The 22247-nt window shown below is 40.9% G+C and overlaps 1 long non-coding RNA gene across 1 annotated transcript; it reads left to right on the top strand.

The window, feature by feature from the left end:
- Positions 1-7707: 7707 nt before the first annotated feature.
- Positions 7708-18860, top strand: LOC144311907 (uncharacterized). The gene is made up of 4 exons (XR_013377389.1): positions 7708-7983; positions 13096-13331; positions 16767-16889; positions 18308-18860. It is a non-coding gene; the product is annotated as an uncharacterized LOC144311907 (long non-coding RNA).
- Positions 18861-22247: the final 3387 nt, after the last annotated feature.

Raw genomic sequence — 22247 nt, 5'->3', positions numbered from 1 at the left:
TTAAGGAGTGAAGGGAGAAGTGTCAAATAGAAAACATTCTTCCACAGTGCCAGTGTTGCTGGGAAAGGAAGTGCATCTCCCAGCTGGATGGGATTGTCAGGGGCTTGGCAGGTCCTTACCATGAAGCTCACAAAGCCCAGAATGCTGATCAGGGTGTCCCAGGTGATGATGAGAGTGCTCACCCTCTCTGAGGGGTAGGTGGTGATCTCTAGGAGGGATAGAATGAAGACGACCAGGGTACTGAGGCTTACAGACCTGATTAGGTCCAGCTTGGGGATCAGGATGACCATGGAACCTGCAGGTGAAGAAAACACCTGATTTCCAAATTCTCTAGAGGGAACACATCTATAGTAACAGAATCCTAGCATAGGGATCCCTGGGTGGTGCAGCGGTTTGGCGCCTGCCTTTGGCCCAGGGCGCGATTCTGGAGACCCGGGATCGAGTCCCACGTCGGGCTCCCGGTGCATGGAGCCTGCTTCTCCCTCTGCCTGTGTCTCTGCCTCTCTCTCTCTCTGTGTGACTATCATAAATAAATAAAAATTAAAAAAAAAGAATCCTAACATAGCAGAGCTTTGGAAAGCTGTCTTTAGACCACAGAGGGGGATCTCTTCATCCTGCTAATAATGCTTTATGGGGACAGGTTATTGTGGTGGGGCAACTTCAATGTGACTGTATTGGGGCTGTGATTTGATAAAGCCTGAAACACAAATCAATAGACTTTTAGTCTTTTGTAAAATTACCAAGTAATAAAAAAAAAAAAAATTACCAAGTAATGTGGAAAATACTTCTTATCCTGTTCTTTGGCTTTAACTCCTCTTCTCCATTGTTTTCTCCTATACTCCCTGTGGTATACCTGGGATTAAGACATACTCAGGAATAAGGGAAGAAACAAGTCTCTAAAACCATCACATGGAAAGAAAAACTGGTGTTTGTGGATTTTGATGTGTTAATAACAAAATGTCCTCTGAATCAAAATGACTACAAGAATATGTGTGGTTTTTGTTTTATTGAAATATGATTGACATGAATCACTATATAAGTTTAAGGTAAAGAGCATAATGATTTGACTTACATATATTATAAAATGATTACCATAATAAGTTAACATTCATTATCTCATATAAATACAAAAAAAAGAAAAAAGTATTTTTTCCCCTTGTAATGGGAACCTTAGGATTTATTCTCTTAACAGCTCTCACATCTACCACACAGTGGTGTTAACTATGGTCATCATGCTGTATATCACTTCCCCAGTACTCACATATCTAAAACTGGAAATCTGTACCATTTGACTACCTTCATTCATTTTCCCACCCCCTGCTTCAAGTAACCACAAATCTGACCTCTTATTCAATAAGTTTATTTTTTGTCGTTTGGATTCCATATAGGTGGGATTCTGTCTGACTTATTTCACTTAGCATAAGATCCTCAAAGTCCATCTGCATTTTCACAAACGGCAGTTGGACTTCCTCCATTTTTATGGCTGAATATATTCTATTCTCTCTCTATATATATATCCCACATATACCAAATATACATGCACACACAACCTACATATACGTGTATATGTTATTTTTGTTGCAAAAGGGAGCAGGGATTACCTCTGGTTGAAAATCACTAGTGTCAGTAAAGAGGGAAAATAAATAAATTCAATTCAGGGAGGGACTTTGCATAGACCAATGACAATCATTCTTTATATTTGCATCGTACTTTTGAGTTTTTATATAACCTGGTTTCCTAAAAAATATATTCAACATAGAATAACTGGAAAATATACATAGAAAGTATATACACAATTCTACCACCTAGAGATCAATTGTTATCCACCCCCTCTGGACACATACAAAACACACACACTCACCAATCCCCCCACACACACTCACATTCATTGTTTACAAAGCACTGCATAATATACCTTGTCTTACTATATGTCTTTCTCAGTTAATATATCATTAGCATTTTAAAATGTTACATTATGGGATTTTAAAGCCTAAAAAGGAAACGGAACAGAAATGGATTCCACTTGAGATGAGATCATTGAGGCTTAGTGAGGTTAAAATAACCTCTAGTTGATAACAATAATCTGTCTTATTATTGGCTCCAACTACCAACAAAAATTTGGAAAAGCAAATTTAAGAAAAAAGATATTCGAGAAGGTTAGGGCATTGTTTTTTATCCCTTCCTTTGAGAAGGAACTAAAACTCTATATCCAATAACATTCTGTTACACTTTAGAGAAGACAAGTGTGTACTGATCTTCCTTAGTTTTTTTTTTCTTCCAATCAGTGGCTATGGCATTCCTGGTATATGGTGGAGGTGAAGGTCACCAATCAGTGGCTATATCATTCCTGGTATATGGTGGAGGTGAAGGTCAGCGAGAGGGGAGATCCTACTTTTGTTGTGACTGTGACACTGAGGAGGGAGTGGCCTCCCTCTAGTGGTGCATTAACATCATCATCCCGCCTGAGGGAGGACAGCATCCCTTTGAACACCACTGCCTTGGGAGCTGGTGAACTCCCTTCCCTGGAGGTATTCAAGCTCTGAAGTTCAATTCTAAAATCCTATGAATTTTTTTTGAACCCTAGCTTCCAAGATTCCAAGATGACAAGCTTTTAGAATTCTGAGATTCTGTGACTCTAGTAGAGATTCTCTAGGTTGTTATCCTGGTTGTCTTCTACAAAAAGCTACTCTCATAAACTGATTCAGCTCCAAGACTGCTCTCCACCATCCCAGAAGGCAAAAAGAATTCAGAACGTGACTATTTGTACTTCATGGCATTTCTGAAATTGATTTGGACAGTGTGTGAACAAATAGAGAATTCGGTGGAGAGATGGAGACTATAAAAATAGTAAAAAAAAAATACTATGAAGAATGTTTGATAGGATATGAAGAACTCTTTTGATAGGAATAGCAGTAGACTCAAGAGATCCAAGGAAAGAATCTGTGAACTTGAAGATAGCTCAATGAAAATTACCCACATTGAAATATAAAAATTTTAAAAAGAGTGAAAAAAGTTGGAACATCAGAAGAGCTATAAGACAATATAAAACAGTCTAACATAACAGTAATTGGAATCCCAGAGGGAGAAGAAAATGTGGCACAAGAAATATTTGAAGAAATAATGGCCAAGACTTTTCTTTTCTTTTTTTTTTTAATTTATTTATTTATTCAGAGAGAGCGGGAGAGAGGCAGAGACACAGGCAGAGAGAGAAGCAGGCTCCCTGCAGGGAGCCCGATGTGGGACTCCACCCCAGGGTCCCCAGGATCACACCCCGGGCTGCAGGCAGCGCTAAACCACTGCGCCACCAGGGCTGCCCTGGCCCAGACTTTTCATAAAATAATTAAATACATAAAACTACAGATCAAGAAGTTCAGAGAAAATCATCAAAACAGAATAGGATAAGCACCACTCCCCCCTCCCACACACACACATATAAACACTCTCACTCACCTAGACACATCATATTCAAACTAATAAAAACCAAAAATAAAGAGAAAATCTGTAAGCAGCCAGGGGAAAAAGGACATGTATATACCAAGGAAGAAATATAAGAAATGTAGCATTCTCCATCAGAAATCATATAAACCGGGGGATCCCTGGGTGGCGCAGGGGTTTGGCGCCTGCCTTTGGCCCAGGGCGCGATCCTGGAGACCCGGGATCGAATCCCACATCGGGCTCCCGGTGCATGGAGCCTGCTTCTCCCTCTGCCTGTGTCTCTGCCTCTCTCTCTCTCTCTCTCTGTGTGACTATCATAAATAAAAAAATTAAAAAAAAAAAAAAAGCAAAAACAGTAAAAGAAAAAAATCTCTTAAAAAAAAAAAAAAAGAAATCATATAAACCAGAAGACAATGAATGACATCTTGAAAGTGCTAATACGTAAACACTCTCAACCCAGAGAAAATATTTTTCAAAAATGAAGGAGAAGTAAAGACTTATTTTAGACAAGCAAAAACTGAGATAATTCATTACCAGCAGATCGGTGCTATAAGTGTTAATGGAAATTCTTCAGGAAGAAGGAATATGGTGACAGGCAATTATGGATCTACAAAAAGAAATAAGGATATTTGGAAATAGTTAATGAAAGGTAAATATAAAAGATATTTTTTCCTTTTTAAAAAAAGTTTTCTTTATTCATGAGAGACACAGAAACAGGCAGAGGGAGAAGCAGGCTCCTGACTGGGAGCCCGATGTGGGACTCAATCCTGGATCCCGAGATCACGCCCTGAGCTAAAGGCAGAAGCTTAACTGCTGAGCCACCCAGGCATCCCATTTTTCCCCTTATTTTTAAAGGGACTGGATTATCTAAAGCAGGAATCAGCAAACTGGTCTGTGGGCTATTTTCATGAGAAAAGTTTCATTGGAACACAGTTGTGCCCATTAGTTTATGTAGTGTCTGTGGTGGCTCTGAGCTACAATGGCAGAGTTAAATAGTTGTAGTACAGGCTATGTGGGCTGAAACCTAAAATATTTACCACCAGGCCTTTTAAGAAAAAGTCTGGCTATGGCTATCCCAGGTTTAATGAAAAAATAGTAGCAATATATTATGGGTTTATAATATATATATAAAAACAAATATACGACAAAAACAGGACAAAAATGGGAGGAAAGACTTGATGGTACACTGTTATAACATTCTTTCACTACACACAAATGGTATAATATTATTTGAAAATACCCTGTGATTAGTTAAAGATGTGTACTATAAAACCTAGGGCAACTCCTAAAAAAGTTGAAAGAGGTAAACATAAGATGGAATTCTTAAAAAATATACAATCCAAAAGCAAGCTGAATGAAAGCAAACAAAGAGTAGATGGAATAGAAAATGATTAGCAAGATGGCAGGATGGATTTTAACCCAACCATATCAATAGTTAAATATAAATAGTCTATACACACCAATTGCAAGAGATAGCCAAATTGAATGTACAAGAAAGAACCAACTAATTGCTGTCTATAAGAAACCTACTTAAACTATAAAGACATAAATTTGTTATAATTAAGGGGAAAAATGTGTTCTATGCAAACACTAATTTAAAGAAACCTGGAGTGGCTGTGTTAATATTAGACAAAATAGATTTTGGACAAGGAATATTGTCAGAGATAGAAAGAGACATTATATAGTGATGAAAGGGTCAATGCATCAAGACAAATCTAAATGATGTAAATGTGCACATATCTAACAATGTAGCTTCTACAATATGAAGCCAAAACTGATGGATTTGAAAGAACAGACAAATCCATAAAAGTACTTGGAGTCTTCAATACTCCTCTCCCAGTCATTAACAGAATAAGCAGGTGGAAAATCAGTAAGGATATCTAAGACCTGAACAACACCATCAATCAAGTTGACCTACTTAATATTTATAGAATGTTCCACTTAACACCAGCAGAATACACATTCTTTTCAAGTGCACATGGAGCACAGACCAAGATGAACTATATTCTCGGCCATAAAACAAATCCACATGTTGGAATCACACAGAATGTTCTCTGACAAAAATGGAATTAAATTAGAAATCAATAATGGAAAGTTATCAAAAATATCCCAGATATTTGGAAATTGAACAACACACTGCTAAAAAACCCACGCATCAAAGAAAAAGTTGTAAAGATAACTAGAACCTTATTTTTGCATTGACCTGCCATCCTTCTCTCACTACATAGGGGTCTGGGTGGCACTTCAGTCTGAATGCCCCCAACCTCTTTTGTCCAATGCATGGCATGTGTGATTGAACTCTGTCTTGCATCTTGATGCAAGACATAGAATTTGCATCTTGAGCAGAGAGCATGAGGATGGAAATGAATTGGAGGAAATTCATCCCAGAGGCATTCTCTTGATTCCTCTGACTTTAATCTCAGGCTTTCCCTGGTTTCTCGTTTTCAAGGTTTGTGGCTTTTGCTTTTCCTTTGTCTCTGTGAGCTACCTCCAAATCTCTTTGTGTTAGCTTCAGTAGTCTTGCGTTGTATTCTGTTTCTTACCACAACAGCTTCCCTTAGGTTTGGCTTACTTCCACAAACATGAACTCTGCCTGAAATTTTGTTCTGCCCTGAGGTGGCTCTGGTAGCCTGACTTCTGGACACTGCTGGGGTATCATGGAGGGACAGGAGAAGCAAGGCTCCCTGCTTTTTTACTCACATGTTCTGTAGACAGACCACAGCAGGAAGGGTGCCCAGGTCTACATGAAGGCCCGGTGCTTCAGTGGAGGGCATGATGATTTCCACAGGGACACAGAGCTGCAGGGGTCTGAGTCAGATACTACCCAAGGACAGGAGCTTGACAGACACATACAATGTGTGGAAGGCAAAGGGGATCATCAAAGATCTATCTGTAGATACCAGCAGCATACCTCTGGAGAACCTGCTGAGGCAGGGAAACCAGTTAGCCAGAGTAAGGGGGCAGAAATGGGGAATTGTCAAAACTGCCCTGAATAATCCCTTAAACACCCTAAAATATAGCAATGTGTTAAGAGGTCATATAGTACAAAAAGTCATACACGTATATCTAGGCACAAAAGTCCTACTCAAGAAAGAGTGTGAAGAACTTTAGTCTCTGAAGAGCATGAAGGGATCAAGACCTACAGAGAAGGTGGTGGATTCACATTTCTCACCTCCTTCAGGAACATCTATCTGATGAGTGGGGATGATGAGTGAAACTGCCAGCACTTTAAAAATAGCACACTCTCCCTCTTTCATAATCAAATTTGCATGAGGTCACAGTGTATGATATGTATGTTCCAAAAAGTAGGTTGAGTTGTAGGAGCTCTAAATCCTAACTCATCTTCTATCATTAACTATCTAGGTCACTTTAATTCCCTGAACTTCACTGGCCCTATCTATAAAATGGGGATATACTTTGTATTTGCTAAAAGGCAGGAGGTGGATCTGATGGTCCCTGATCATAAAATGTTAAACACACGGGACTCAAGAATAGAAAAGAAAACACAGTACTTTTAGTGGACATAAGACAGAAAAGAGATGAGTGATTATGTTACTATAATGCTCAAAAAGACCTTAATGGTATCTCATCGCTGATAAGAAAGAGTGTCGGTGTCCATCGAAAGATGAATGGATAAAGAAGATGTGGTTTATGTATACAATGGAATATTACTCAGCTATTAGAAATGACAAATACCCACCATTTGCTTCAATGTGGATGGAACTGGAGGGTATTATGCTGAGTGAAGTAAGTCAGTCGGAGAAGGACAAACATTATATGTTCTCATTCATTTGGGGAATATAAATAATAGTGAAAGGGAAAATAAGGGAAGGGAGAAGAAATGTGTGGGAAATATCAGAAAGGGAGACAGAACGTAAAGACTGCTAACTCTGGGAAATGAACTAGGGGTGGTAGAAGGGGAGGAGGGCGGTGGGTGGGAGTGAATGGGTGACAGGCACTGGGTGTTATTCTGTATGTTAGTAAATTGAACACCAATAAAAAAATAAATTAAAAAAAAAAAAGAAAGAGTGTCAAACCCGAGCTTGAGATTAAATGCCCATCATATTTCAAGTGCAATTTCCCACCGACTCATCTCAAACAGTCCCTGCCTCTGCCCCACCCCACATGCTCAACACTGCAACTATACCAGACAATGAGAGCAATCCCCTGAGAGTGAGACATACCCTCAGCATCACTGCTTCTGCACACACGCTGTTCCTTCCACCAAGAATGCCCTTTCCTCCAATCATCACCTGTCACATTCCTGTTCATCATTCAAGTCTCAGAGACTGCTGTGAAGCCTCTCTGTTCACTGGTCAAGATTAACTGTCCTTCTCAGTGCTTATAACACTTGGTTCTCATTCAGGTTCCAGAGCCTCTCACACGGAATATACATTGGTTATGCACATATCAGCCTTTCCATAAGGCTAGAGAATGTGGCCAAATTGTGTCAGGACTCCTTGACTTGGTACTGTTATCTCCCTTGGCGGATGGGGCTATGTTAAGGACAAATGAGATCATGCCTGTAAACCACTTGGGAAATGCTCAGTAAGTACTTGTATTCTTTCTTTTCCATTATATTAACGATGAGTGTGAATTACTCATTCAAAATGAAATCCAACTGATCACAGTACATGTTTCTAAATTTTTATTATTTATACATGAGATTAAGCATGTGAATTTCTTGTTTTGTTTTGTTTTGTTTTGTTTTGAGAGAGAGTATGAGCAGGGTAGGGGGCAGAGGGAGAGAGAGAGAATTTTAAGCAGACTCCCTGCTCAGCAAGGAGCCCAACAGAATAGGAGGGAAGGGGGGAGCTCTATCTCATGACCCTGAGATCATGACCTGAGCTGAAATCAATAGTCCGACCCTTAAGCTACTGAGCCACCCAGGCACCCCTTAATTTCAGTTCTTTTTCTGCCAAACTTACAGTAGTCAAAAATCAGTTAGAGGCCATGCACAAGGAAAACAATATATCTTGGTTTAGATTTTTTTTTAAAGGGAATCACATGTATGGAACTATATTTTCAGGGGAAGATAATGATAATGAAAATTTATTGAGTCACTTCTTTGTGATCTTTGTGATTATCACCATGCTAAGCTCTTTATCTAATTCACATAGAATATTCCTGAGGATGTTAATGTAAGGGTGTAAAGCAGGGAGCAGAATCCAAAAGGGGTCTACATACCTGAGAATCCGAGCACTTCCGGGAAGTCAAGGTGGTGAGCAAAAGAGAAAAGAAGCTGTTAACCACCTTCTAGTGATATCCCATTTACCACCTTTGCAATGATTACCTTCTCTGGCTTACTAAGAAGTTGGAAGGATGTCTATCACATAATCTGTGGTCCTCAGATTTGACTGCAATTATGGTCCGTGTTCATGGGCCTCGAATGGATTAACTGAGCAGCCAGCTGCTGATGGGGATCAGTTAGCACTTGGTCCCCACTCTGAGTCGGCTAGGTTCAGGGAGCAGATCTGCTCCAGCAAGGCTCAGAATCCAGGCCAACCAATAGGCACATTTCATCTACTGGCCATAGGATTGGCTCAGAATGGACATGTGGCCCCTGCTTCAGGGATCAGAATTCATTCTAAGGATTTTATGGACCTTTCAGAAAAGAGAAGTTCTTTTTATGAGAGACTGATGGGAGAATGGCCTGTCACTGAGAGGCTGCCAGCAGTGATCTGCTACTGTATACTGTATTTGTGAAGAGTCTACTTGATAAAGTCCATGCAGAGGAAAACAAGCAGAGATAAAGACAGAGTCCTGCTGATACCACTTAAACAGCTGGATCCAGCTGTGCCTGAAGTTATACATATGAGTGGACTTCTCTTTTCTTTTTTAAAAATTTAGGCCAGACTGGATTGGCTTTCACTTGCTTGTAAATGAAAGAGATCTGGTAATACCTCAGTCAAAGCTGGGAGGACACTTAAAAAGCATTTGTCTAATCCCCGTGTTGGGTAGATAGGGAAACTTAAGTCATAGAAGAAAAAAATATCCTGCCCAGAACATAGGCAAATTAATGGCCATGCTAGACAAGAGTCCAGATCTCTTGATTCACCCAGTCCACCTCTCTCTATGGTGCAGTTTCCTGGCATCTCTTCTCCACACTGAAGACCTGATCCACGTTCATGCTCTTGCTACTCCCCACTGATAAGGGGAAGCTAGGCCAGCCCCACCCTGCACATCATCCTTTTGTCTCTGAAGCCTGAACTCACTCACCAGCAGTTAGAGAGGTTGAAGGTGATGCTTGCCTGAGTGATGGCCCTAAACCTGAGATAGCCCAAGGTCCCTAGGCTAGGATGGTGATCTCGAACATCCCTCCACATAGGGTGAGTGGAAACTGAGAATGGTTCTGCATCTTGTTTTTCAGAGGCAAAACCTGTGGACAGGAGGCCATAATCACACAGTGGTCCCCATCTATGTAGAGACCTCATTTAACCACTATTTATTATTCTAAATTCCTTCATCTCTACCATCATAAAGCTTGAGAGAGAAAAAGAAACTCCAAGACATGGCACCACTAAGTATAAGGAACTACTGAATTATGACAGTATTAGTTATTGAAAAAAACCTTAAACGTCTTCTAGTTCATCTATCCCGATGTGAATGTCCTCTTCCATGCCCAGGAAAGGCTCTACCTCTGAGCAGCTTTGTGGACCAAGGATGATGATGATTGCTGTTACAGAAAATCTTAGAGTGTACCAGCTGGTTGTCTGCACAGCTGCACAACTTTGCAGGAGTTGTGCTTTGGCATGCATCCCACCAGGGGGAGCACCATCCCTAATTTCAGATCTGGAAGGTGACCTTCCAGCAACAACCCGTGTATGGCCTGCAGGATAATTTTGGATTCCTTTTGCTTGGAGACTACAGGGGAGACTACCTTACACACCATAATATGCAACAGCTCCTTACCGAAGGATGGAAAAAGAATATAGATTGTACTGAAGAAATGTGTCCTAATTTATAGTGTTAGTCTCTAGAAAAATCTGTAGAATGCTTTATTCCAGCTCCAACGTCTATGATCTGTGATTCTGTGTCTCAGAGTAGTAACATGGGGGCATCAGCTCTGGATAACAGTTCAGGAAGCCTTACTCATGTATGCACGTGTGTGTACGTGTGTGTGTGTGTGTGTGTGTGTGTGTATAGGGAGGGAGGGAACTGTGGAGGAGTTGGCGGCAGGGAGACCCAGTAACACTTCAGTCAAAACAGAACTAACAGATAAACTGCTTAAAAAGAAGAGGAAGATTAGAAGAAGAATCTAAGCAGAGAAAAGCATTGATCTAGAAGCTGGAAGGTGAGGGCTTAAGCCTTGGCTTTGGAATTTCAGAGCCTTATGTGCTTAGGCAAGGCTCGTTGCTTCTAGTCCCTGGTTTTATTATCTTTGTATGGATGTGAGCACCACTTCAGGTTGGGGATAAAATTCTGATCTATTTATTTGGAAGTATTTCAGACTTACAGAAAAGTTGCAAGAATATACCCTTATGCCTTACCCATATATCCTTCACCGGGTTCCCCAAAATTAAGCACATTTACTTTATTGCCATCTTCTCTGTACATGTGAGTGTGTGATATATATATATATATATTCCCACACATAGATATATGTATACATACGTGTGTGTGTATAATTTTTTTCTGAGGTATGTGAGGTACTGATTTGTATTAAATATTGTGTTCCTCTTGTGATTTCATTGAAAGGGCTCTCAGGATAAAAAATTTATTTGAAAACCATTGCTAAATTCGCTTGTAGTGCTGGCTTTTTTAGTAATTTTTCTCATGCTGCATTAAAATCTCTCTAGCAAAAAAAAAAAAATAAAATAAAATAAAATCTCTCTAGCATCCAAAAGTGCAGATGAAGAACATAGCAAAGTAAATAGTAAATTTTTAATATGAAGACCATGTGTTTAAGTAGGTTAACTTGCTGTCGGGGTTGTCATAAAGAGGTTTACAGTTCTATTTTACAGCTAGGTAAAACAAGACTCATGAAAAGAGAAGATTTGCCCAACATCCCAAGGCTTTCTGTCAGATATTTTTCTCTAGCGTGTTAGTCTTCTCTCACCCACACTTGGTGAAGGACCGTCAAAACAAAATAATAATGATGGTGACTTATTTTGTGCCAACAACGTGCTATTTTACCTACATTATCTAACTAAGGCCTTACAACATCCTTGTTTTGTTAGTATTATAAAACCACTTTACAAATGAGGAAACTGAGGCTCCTAGAGGTATTAGATAGCTTGTCCAGGATCATACAGCTTGAAAAGACGAAGCCAGTCTCAAACCCGTATCTTTCGGCTCCATAGCCAGTGCCCTTCACCTAGACTACTCTGCTTCCTCACCCTCATCTGGGGAGGGAATGGGATCCTCACTCCATCGCCAACTTAACCACCCCAATACCTTTGAAAGCAGGGGTGGCTGTCCTGAAGAACAAAGGGCAGGTCTTCAGGTTTGCCACTAGGGGTCTAGGATTTCCTAACAGAGAAACCTGGGAGGGCAGAGGAAAATGATCATGGTTATGATCAAATTGGCCTTGAGAAAACACATTGGAAATCCAGCATATGGAGAGCCAGCCAGCCAGCAGAGTTTTACAATGTTCAACCTTCTGCTGACCACCGCCCGTGGTGGACGGGCTTTGTTTATTTAAGGAGAGAAAAGCCATAGGAAAGTCAGGACAGAACTGAGAGCAAGAGGGGCTGAGTTCTAGGGCAGAAATCACCAGGCAAGTGTTTGGACCTCGATTTCTCCACATGTAGGTGTGCTGGAGACTTGGATGGAGTAGGGATAGAAGTTGGCCTTTTGGTCTCAGCCACTCTCTAGAACTGAAGACCTGAACTCAGTGAGAAAATAAGGGAGTTTGAAGGCCACAGATGCCAAGCCCTCTGATCTGATGCCTTAATTTTACAGACGGTAAGCCTGAGGCTCCAAGAAGTGATCCTATTAAGAAGATTCCTCTCTAATACAGATGTGAGCAGCTAATATTTCTTAGGTCTTTATGAGGGGTCAGGCATGTACTGAATTCTTTAAATGGACTGTTTAATTATCACCATGGCCCTACAGAGTAAGATTATCTTCATTTTAAGGATTAGAAAATCCAGGCTCAGGGCTTTTTTAGCTTTGGTTTCTCCTTCCCCAAAATAGGGAAGTTGAACTAAAACAGCATATCTGAACTTCAGTCATTTATTATACATGTGCTCTACTTATATATTTTTTTCAACAAGTCAATATTTCAAAACAATATTTGTTTTTAAAAGATTATAATGTGGGGATCCCTAGGTGGCGCAGCGGTTTAGCGCCTGCCTTTGGCCCAGGGCGTGATCCTGGAGGCCCGGGATCGAATCCCACATTGGGCTCCCAGTGCATGGAGCCTGCTTCTCCCTCTGCCTGTGTCTCTGCTTCTCTCTCTCTCTCTCTCTCTGTGTGACTATCATAAATAAATAAAAAAAAATTTTAAAAAATAAATAAAATTTAAAAAAAATAAAAAAATAAAAGATTATAATGTAAGTCTAAATTGCCATAGGTAGAAGAGAATGAATTAATACAAATACGTAATTAAGAAAATGAACAAGTATTACCTAACTATCTCCCCCCTAAACTCATTACATACACCACCAGAGGTATGGAAACATACTTTGATAAACCAATGAATTAAATGATTTCCAGGTCCAGTCCAAATCTCTGACTGTAAAAACACAGAATCCTGGAGTCTGGTGAGGCCTGACAGCTTAAGAACAATGCTCTTCAAGAGACACCAGCCATGAAAAGGAACACCTTAAAAATCCACTTGTAAACAAGATGATCGCCAGGTTGTTTGCAGCAAACTTGTCTCCAGAAGCCTCTGAGGGTATTTTATTCTTTCTGGGAACAGAGAGATCTTCCAGCCAGGGTGACCTGAAAGGGTGAGTAGGGGCTTCCACTGTTGCTCAGGCTTGGGGAGGGGGAGATGGTCCACTGGAGGTAGAGACCATCTGGAGTTCATGTGCAGTATCCTTTCCTTATCCTGCTTTGGCTGCTGAAAAGCAGAACCAGTGGCAGCTATCTGAGCTCAGTCCTGATTGGAATTAGACAGGCTTTGAGTCCATAACTGAGTCCAGTCTTGGACACCATAACGTATATGTATATAAAGTGCTTTAGAGCTTTGTGATGCAGAATGTGGCCAGAGGACTGGCAGCATTGGCCTCGCCCGGGAGCTTGTTAGGAATGCAGACTCTCAGGCCCTACTCAGATCTCCTGAATCAGAACCTGCAGTGTGACAAGGTCCCCAGGTGGTTTGTATGCACCCTGGAGTTTGCGCTGCCCTGCTCTGAGATGCTGCTGATGCTTCCGGTCCCAAGACAATGCTTGGGCATAGTAATGCTTTAGAACAGTCACTCCAATGCTTGGCCCATCATCAAAACCAGCTGGGGAAGTAAAAAAACCAACACCCCCCCCCCCCAAACAGAAAAAGATTCTAATCCCAAAGATTCAGATCCAGTACAACTAAAGCAGGGCTTGGGGATCTGTTATTAAATAAGATCTCAAGGTGATTCTGCTGCCTAGCCAGGTTTGGGGGAGGTAATGGCTTATGTTTAGTGGTACTTACTAACTTACTAAGTTCCAGATAGGGGCCCAAGCTCTTCATGTCTATTAATCTGTTTGAACCTCAGAACAGCCTTAGGAGATGGGTACTGGTATCAGTCCCATTTCCCAGATGAGAAAACTGAGGCCTAAAAAAGTGAGATAACTTGTCAAAGTTGAAATGGGAGAGCTATAAATAGAATTCAGGTCACCTGGCTCTAGAGCAGAGATGTTCAACCTCAGTGCTACTGACTGAGGCTGTCCTGAGAACTGCTGGATGTTACATAGCATCTCTGGCTTCTACCTACTAACTGCCAGTGGAGAGAACCCTCTTAGTTGTGACATCCAAAAATGTCTCCATGAATTGCCAAATGTCCCCTGGGGGGCAAATTACCCCTGCTTAAGAACCACTGCTCTAGAGTGGATACCTGAACCCGCTAAACTTGCTCTGCTGCCTGAGAATCACTGAGTTTTCACAAAGTAGTTTAAACCACAACAGCCTAACAAGATAAAAATTGTTAGCTTGATTTTAAAGCATGACTTATTCAAGATCACATGGTTTGTGAGTTGCAAAGCTAGGACTCAAATCCACATTTCAGGCCTTTTTTGATTGACCTTACACCTGTTGGATGTCTAGGGGGGAAGGTTTTGTGCCTTGTGGATGAGCAAAGTTGAAGGCTAGGGATGGACTATGCCCAATCTTTATTCATTTATTTTTTCTTTCGTCAAGGCTTATTAAGGATATCTATGGGATTATCTACTCAGCAACTCTCCTTCAACATTCCTTTTTTTTTTTTTTTTAAGATTTTATTTATTAATTAATGAGAGACACAGAGAGAGGCAGAGACACAGGCAGAGGCAGAAGCGCTCCACGCAGGGAGCCTGACACAGGACTCAACCCTGGGTCCCCAGGATCACGTCCCGGGCTGAAGGTGGCGCTAAACCACTGAGCCACTGGGCCTGCCCTCCTTCAACATTCTAAAGTGGCCTGACCCCTTTCTATCAGTTATAGTTTCTATGAGTGCTTCCCCCACTACAGTTAATTGGTTCAGGGATGGCACCTGACCCAAGCTGAACCAGTGAATTCCTTCCCTGGATTTTTGGGACCAGCTAGAACTCAGATTTGTGTTCTTCTAGTGCCAAAAAATGGTAAAATCTAAAACTTAAGATCTAGGGGCAGGGTTGGTTCACATCAAGAGAAAGAAAGCCAATACACAGAGCCAACCTGAGCAGAAACATCAGAAGCCCTAATGTGGCCTGACTCCTGGGTTTTTGCTACCCCTGAAGCCTGACTGACTTAGGATCCTTCTTGGGGCTTGGCTGTTCCAGGAAAGTTCCCTGAAGGATCTTTGTCCTACATTCTCCTTTCCCCAGTTACATTTAATTGAGTTGAGTAAGAGACCTTATTACAGTTTGTCTCTGATAACAAAAGGTATACAGTAGGTATACTTGTTGAGTGGCCCGGGGAAACTCTTCTTGATATCAGTAATCTCCTAAAATTTCACAACCTGTACAAAGATGCGATAACAAGTTCCTATTATTTTGAATGGAAAAAATTATGTCACATGACACATCAATGCCAAACACATAACCAATTTTGGAAACATAAGTAAAATTCAGTTAAATGTCTATAGGTAAGCAATAAACTATGTTTGGCTATAAATGCTTACAATGTGATATTCAGGACAAATTGATGTGGCAAAAAGTTGCTTTATCTACAGTAACATCTTCCACATCCTTTTTGTGGACCTTTGTTCTGCCTTTCAAGCTATGTGGGATTCCCACGCTTGATTGCATCTGTAATATAAAACAATTTAAGAAATGCCTTGAGGCTTTTGTCACTGATTGTTTGGTTAAATCTGTTATATTGACTTTGGGGACATATATGTAAATGTTATCTATGTAAACAAAGTACAGAAAAGTTGGAGTGGCAGAGATGCATTCATTCTATGCAGTCTGGGCATTAAAAAAAAAAGACGTTCCCTTAAGAAAACAGTGGAAAAAATATTGAGATGATCCTGTACACGTCAAATAGTGCAAACAAAAAAGCACATCTCAACCTTAAATTTCTTCTGCAGAGAACATCATTAACAGTCTGGAAGGTGTGTTTCCAGATTTTGGTTCCACACACACCTATGTGTGTAAATGCATGTGCTCGTGCCCACACACCCACGCGCACATCTACCAAGGGGATGGCCTGGGGTGGGGAACCTGCCTGGAAGAGGTGCTGGAAGATGAGGACAAGGATTCCAAGCATGAGAATGTTGGCCAGCGTGGAGAAGGTCTGTAGGCCAGGGAGGCTCCGGATGAACACCAGCAGCGCCAGAAGAAGGGAGTGCCCACACTGCGCTTATGTGGATGTCCCCAGTGGGCCTGGGCCGTGGACGTGGGAGACACGAGCGAGCGCTGGGCCCAGCAGTCGCTTGTGGTCCCGTTGGCTGTTTAATAACCTACAGATAAGAAAGGATGATGAGAATTTCAGCTAGACCTACCAGTCCCTTTCCCCATGCCCCTCCTCCACCCCGGCCTTTCTGGCCAATCTTTGGCCCTAGGAAGCTCCAAGCCACTGGAAGTATCCTTTGTGGAACATTTCCCTTCTCTCTCAACCTTCTCTTCGTAGTGACTGCCCAGCCTTCAGACAAAATGCTCCCCAAACTAAATCAGGCCTCTCAACTAGATCAGAGCACCTCGCCCATTTCCTCAATAGGGTTTATCAGAGGCTGTGATTTTAACTGGCTTATTATGGCTAAATGTTGATCTTCTCCACCGGAATATAGGTATCCAGTTTGCTCATGGTCGATAGTCAATACCCATTTGTTGAATGGATGAATGAATTGAGAGCATTTAATGAAATTCTGAACAGAGAGGTGGCCTGGATACTCCATTTTTTCAAAATAAAGGTACTGTTTTAGGATGATAGAAAATATTTGTGGTTAAAAATTTAGAAAACAAAGAAACAAAGCAAAATTATCTCTAGAGATTTTGTCTTATTTATAATAGCAATAGCATAAGCTAAAATAGATGTAACCCAAATGTCTGTCAATAAGGACTTGGTAAATAAATCACCTATGATGAATTTAGGATATATCATTAAGCAAGAAAAAAAAAGGGAATAGCAGATCAATATCATAGTTTGAAAAGAATGATTACTACATAGGATATTTGAATATTCATGAAAAAACTTGAAAAATGATTCACATAACTTTAAGTGGCATGTTTTTGCAAAAGAGAGATTTGTAGAGAGCTTTAATTCTATAATGTTTATATTGTTTGATTTTGTTTAAGAAAGAGCTGTGTTGGCTTTGTGTTGTGAAGGGATAAAATCAACCATAATGATTTAAAAATGAAGATAAAAGATACATCTGTAGGTTCATCTCAAAGAGATAAATGCTATTATTATTTTAGAGTAGATCCTATATATCTATATATAATTAGATATTTGTATATATACACATGCAGACATAGGTATTTACAAAAAGTGAGACCTAAATGCACACAGTACCTTGTAGCCTGCCTTTTTATGGCAGGCTACACCACTTGAGTTTGTTTCAGCGTTAGGGCTTAAAGAACTGTGTGCTGAAAATACATACCCAACAAGTATTTATGAGCAGATACTTTGTTTTAATAGTTCCAGAGGAACTATTCTTATCTCAGTGAGCTCGCAAGCTAGTTGTAAAGAAGAGATGTGGACCCATAACTATATTTAAGAGAAGCTATATATGTATATAGAGACATATACATGTATATATAGACATATACACATATCTAATGCATATATACATATATAGCATTTGTATATATATGCATACACTAATTTCAACTATACATATATATATATGTATAGAGAAAAAATAAGGTAGCAATTCTGCTGTGTGGATGAGGAGGATAGGTGTGAGTTAGATACTTGGAGATGAGTGGAGGAGGAAGGACCTTGCATGTAGGAAGAATAGCATAAGTAAAGGCTCAGGGGTGGAAAAAGACAGGATATATTTGGGAACAGTAGATAGCACAGTTGTGTTGGAGCATAAGACACATACAGAAGAGAAGTGGAAGATCAGGCTGGAGGGTAGTTGAGTGCCAGGTCACGCAGAGTCTCATGAGCCAGATTAAGGTGTTCAGAGTAATATCCTCTCCAACAGGAAGACCTTGAATATTTTCAAGGTGTGCTTGGTTTTATCTGTCGCTGCTCTGAGGTAGGGACCTGGAAGTTCCAAAGCAAAGGCTGAATTGTTTAAGCTTTCACTAACTCGGTTGATTTAGAGAAAGCTGCTCAAAGCTTAAGCTGGGATATCTCTTGCCATCTGTGTTTCTGCTCCAGGGCTCTGCTTGCTTACAGTTATCTGCCAGAAACATAAGGAACGCATAGAAGCCCAGGTGATCTACAACCAGGAAGAAGAACACGATGTACCCTGGTGTTGGGAGGAGATTATTTGTTATAAAAAGAAGGAAGGCAGAGAGAATATGGGGCCACCTAATGTGCTGTCTTAACCCCTGCCTCACCTCCCCTACGTGGGTGCCCTTGCTACCTACAGCCACGGCGAGGAAGCCTTGCAGCAGCCTCAAACCTCCTCCAGCTCCAGAAGGGACAGGAATGACCCTGGCAGGCTCATTACACCTGTGTTCAGGTACGTTTTCAGGCAGAACCTTTGTGTCTATGGAACTATGGAGCCAAGAGGACCTGCCTTGGTCTCCTTATCCCATTACCTGCTGTCCAGTCTCATGGGCTTGGAGAAGGAAGGTTTTGTCCTCCTGCAAATTCCTGCTGACTTGACTTGGATCCTGAACACTTACTCAGTATGGGCCATCCCATCCCCCATAGAATGAATCTGCTTCCACTCTTGTCCCTCCAATCTATGCCCCACACAGCAGCTCAAGGTCTTTTTTTAAAATTTATGTATTTATTTTTTTAATAATAAATTTATTTTTTATTGGTGTTCAATTTGCCAACATACTGAATAACACCCAGTGCTCATCCTGTCAAGTGCCCCCCTCAGTGCCTGTCACCCATTCACCCCCACCCCCCACCCTCTTCCCCTTCCACCACCCCTAGTTCGTTTCCCAGAGTTAGGAGTCTTTATGTTCTGTCTCCCTTTCTGATATTTCCTACCCATTTCTTCTCTACTTAAAGAAAGAGCTTCTCTCTGCTCTTGAAATAACATTCTAACACATGATTGGCTCCTGCCTGCCTTTCCATTCTTTCCTTCTATATCTCTTCCTCCTCAGAATGCTTTGCCAGCCTCTGGAGGACTCTGAGCTTCCCACTTCACAACCATGTGTGATACCATTCCCTAAGGAAGTTCTTCCCACGCCTCTTCAAGAGGTTGCTTTTACTTCAGATCTTGGCTTAAACTTTACCTCTGGACAAGTTTTCCACAACCCCCTATTGCTCTTTTCCTAATTCATAATGATACTTTTTTTTCTTCTTTATTTTCCATATCTACTGCTAGGTCATAAAACTCTATCAAGGTAGGGATCATGCTTGTGTTATTCAACTTGTCTCCTTAGCACCTAGCATTGGTGCCTGGTCCAGAGTAGGTACTGAGCTGACACTTGTTCAGTAAGTGAGTGAACAAATGAATGAGTGATTGAGACCCTGGTTTCTCGGTAAATGGACTCATCTTCTAGAAAGCAGACTTTGAGTCACTGCATGCTGCCTAGCATCCCCTGGTGTTCAGGGTCATGAACCATCTCAGACTCGCCTAGGGCTTCCTTAGTCTGACCACTTTCTGCTTACATGTACCTTCTAGTTTCTGGGTCCTGGATACCATAGCCACTGAAGCTGGAGGGTCTCCACCACCCATGTCCTACACCCTGGTCCCAGCTTGCCTTGCAACTATGCTTTTTCTGTTTATCCAAGTCCATGATTAACAGAACCAATAGCGTTGAATAAAGATGTTCACAGAGTACCCCAAATCACAATCACATCAAAGTGTGATATCAAAATGTGTTTCTTATAAATGATTGCCAGGGGCAGCCCTGGTGGCTCAGCGGTTTAGCACCACCTTCAGCCCAGAGCCTGATCCTGGAGACCCGGGATCGAGTCCCATGTCGGGCTCCCTGCATGGAGCCTGCTTCTCCCTCTGCTTGTGACTCTGCCTCTCTCTCTCTCTCTCTCTCTCTCTATATATATATATATGTATATATATATATACATATATATATATTTAATAAATTTTTTAAAATCTTTAAAAAATAAATAAATGATTGCCAGTAAAGATTTTACCACAGCATGACATCCATGAATTGAGAGTGATTTATTTCTGTGAAATAAATTTATACTGTGAAAGCAGTATTCAGTAGCTTCATCATTTAATCTTTTGAATTCCAATGACTACAGAATAGTGGGCGGTGGGGTGAGGGGAGGAAGAAGAGCTGGCAAAAACAATATAGCTCTGCTATCCCCTGACTGCCAGGAGAAATGACTCCAAACTCTAACCACCAAGAATCAGTTAATCTACACTCAGAGTAACTAGCAGTTATTCTTTTTCCTGGGGGAACTAGAAACTGACTGCATTTATATAACATGTTTGCCCAGAGTCTTCAGCCTGTTATGAATCACTGTGTACCTTTGGGCAAGTTGTTCCCTGTATTGAAAGTTCATTTTCTCGATTTGTACTTTTAGAGGGCTGGGTTCTAGAAGCTCCTGGCTCTGACCCTGTAAAAATCCATCTGGACTCATGTGCAAGTCTTGAGTTTTGGTTATTTTTCCATTGCTGTCTTCCTTTTAGGATTAAAGAAAATTCTCCAGTTAAGCATAGGAAATGTCCATTTTTTATATATTAATTTGCTCCTAGAAGCTTCTTTGATAGTCAACATTGCACAGTCATTTCTTTAGGGCAGTGTTTCTCAAACTTTCATGTGCATCAGAACTATCTGGAGGTCTTGTTAAAAATAGATTGCTGGGTCCTATCCCCAGAGTTTCTGATTCAGTAGGTCTGGGGTGGGACCAAAAAATGTGCATTTCTAACAAGTTCCCAAGTGACACTGATGCAGCAGCTGGATTGGGGACCAACATTGAGAACTGCTTTAGGACATCCAAAATTGTTGATATTAATTAGATGTGTTTCCAGAGAGACAGATATCAACATTGGGCCAGAAGCTCTCTGAAACCTTACTGGAATTCACCATCCTACCCCATTCCAGGCAAGAAAAGAACAAGGTACCTCCCCTAGAGGGCATGGTCCCAGAGCCAGGTACAGGGGCTGGCTGCTAGTGCTGCATCAACATATCCAGATAGTTCATAAAGGGCTCATTAAGTCTAAGGGAGAGAGTGCAGGAAATGGGTCTCTCCTGGGTTCAGAAGTATATAATAGGAAGAAAGCAAGGCAGGCCTTTCTTTAGCACAAGGCTGAATGGAAAGATAAATGGTAGATGTATGGCAGAAATGATGGGCACCAACACCCACTCATGCTCACTCTGCCCTCTCATTTTCCCTGAAGGGTTCCAAAAATCATTTACAACTCACTAAACATTTAATGAGTGGCTACCTGAGTGTTTGCAGCTGTGCAAGGCAGTAGGGTACATGTTACTGAATAAGAGACACAAGGCCCATCCTCCTGGAGCTGTTGGCCAAGTGAATTAATGGTCACATGTACTCACTGAACGCATGGGGACATTCAGGCCCAGAGGGGGCAGGGCACTTGTCCAAAGTCACACAGCGAGCTGGGACAACATCAAGACCTGACTTCAGGTGTCCTGGCTCTCACCACAGTGATTTTCCTTTTATACCTGCTTCCTTGAGAGCACACAAATTGCTGGTCTTTGTGCTAGTGGTGAATATCATCATGCATGCTACCTCTAGGTACAACGATTTTTGCCAGGAGTACAGAGGCTCATACTCCTGTGGGCTCATCAGAATTTCAAGGAAATATAACAAGGAATGTGACTTCTTTTCCATTTAATTAAAAAATACAGCAGTGATGAGTGCCAATTATAAAAAGGTTAAATGGCACTGAAGTATATAAAGAAAAAAGGAACATACCTATTCATAGCCTTCCCTGCCTCATCCCAATTTAATTTTCCTCCTTACTCCTTTCCTCAAAAATAGCTACTTTTAAAAGCGTGTGGTGTTCTCAAATCCATACCTTTTCTATGTATTTGTAAATATTATATATAATAATTTATAAATATATGTATAAATAGGTATTTTAAAGTGAGTTTTAAAAAGCATACTTAATATTATTTTTTAAATTGTGAGTGGAAAGTGAAAAATGGAACTACTTTTGTGATGGAAACTGCAGAGAGGAAAAACTGAGTAA

The sequence above is a fragment of the Canis aureus genome, chromosome 4 (assembly GCF_053574225.1).
Source record: "Canis aureus isolate CA01 chromosome 4, VMU_Caureus_v.1.0, whole genome shotgun sequence".
In the NCBI taxonomy this organism is placed as follows: Eukaryota; Metazoa; Chordata; class Mammalia; order Carnivora; family Canidae; genus Canis; species Canis aureus.
The sequence above is the reverse complement of the archived record's forward strand: the minus strand, read 5'-3'. Positions and strand labels throughout refer to the sequence as shown.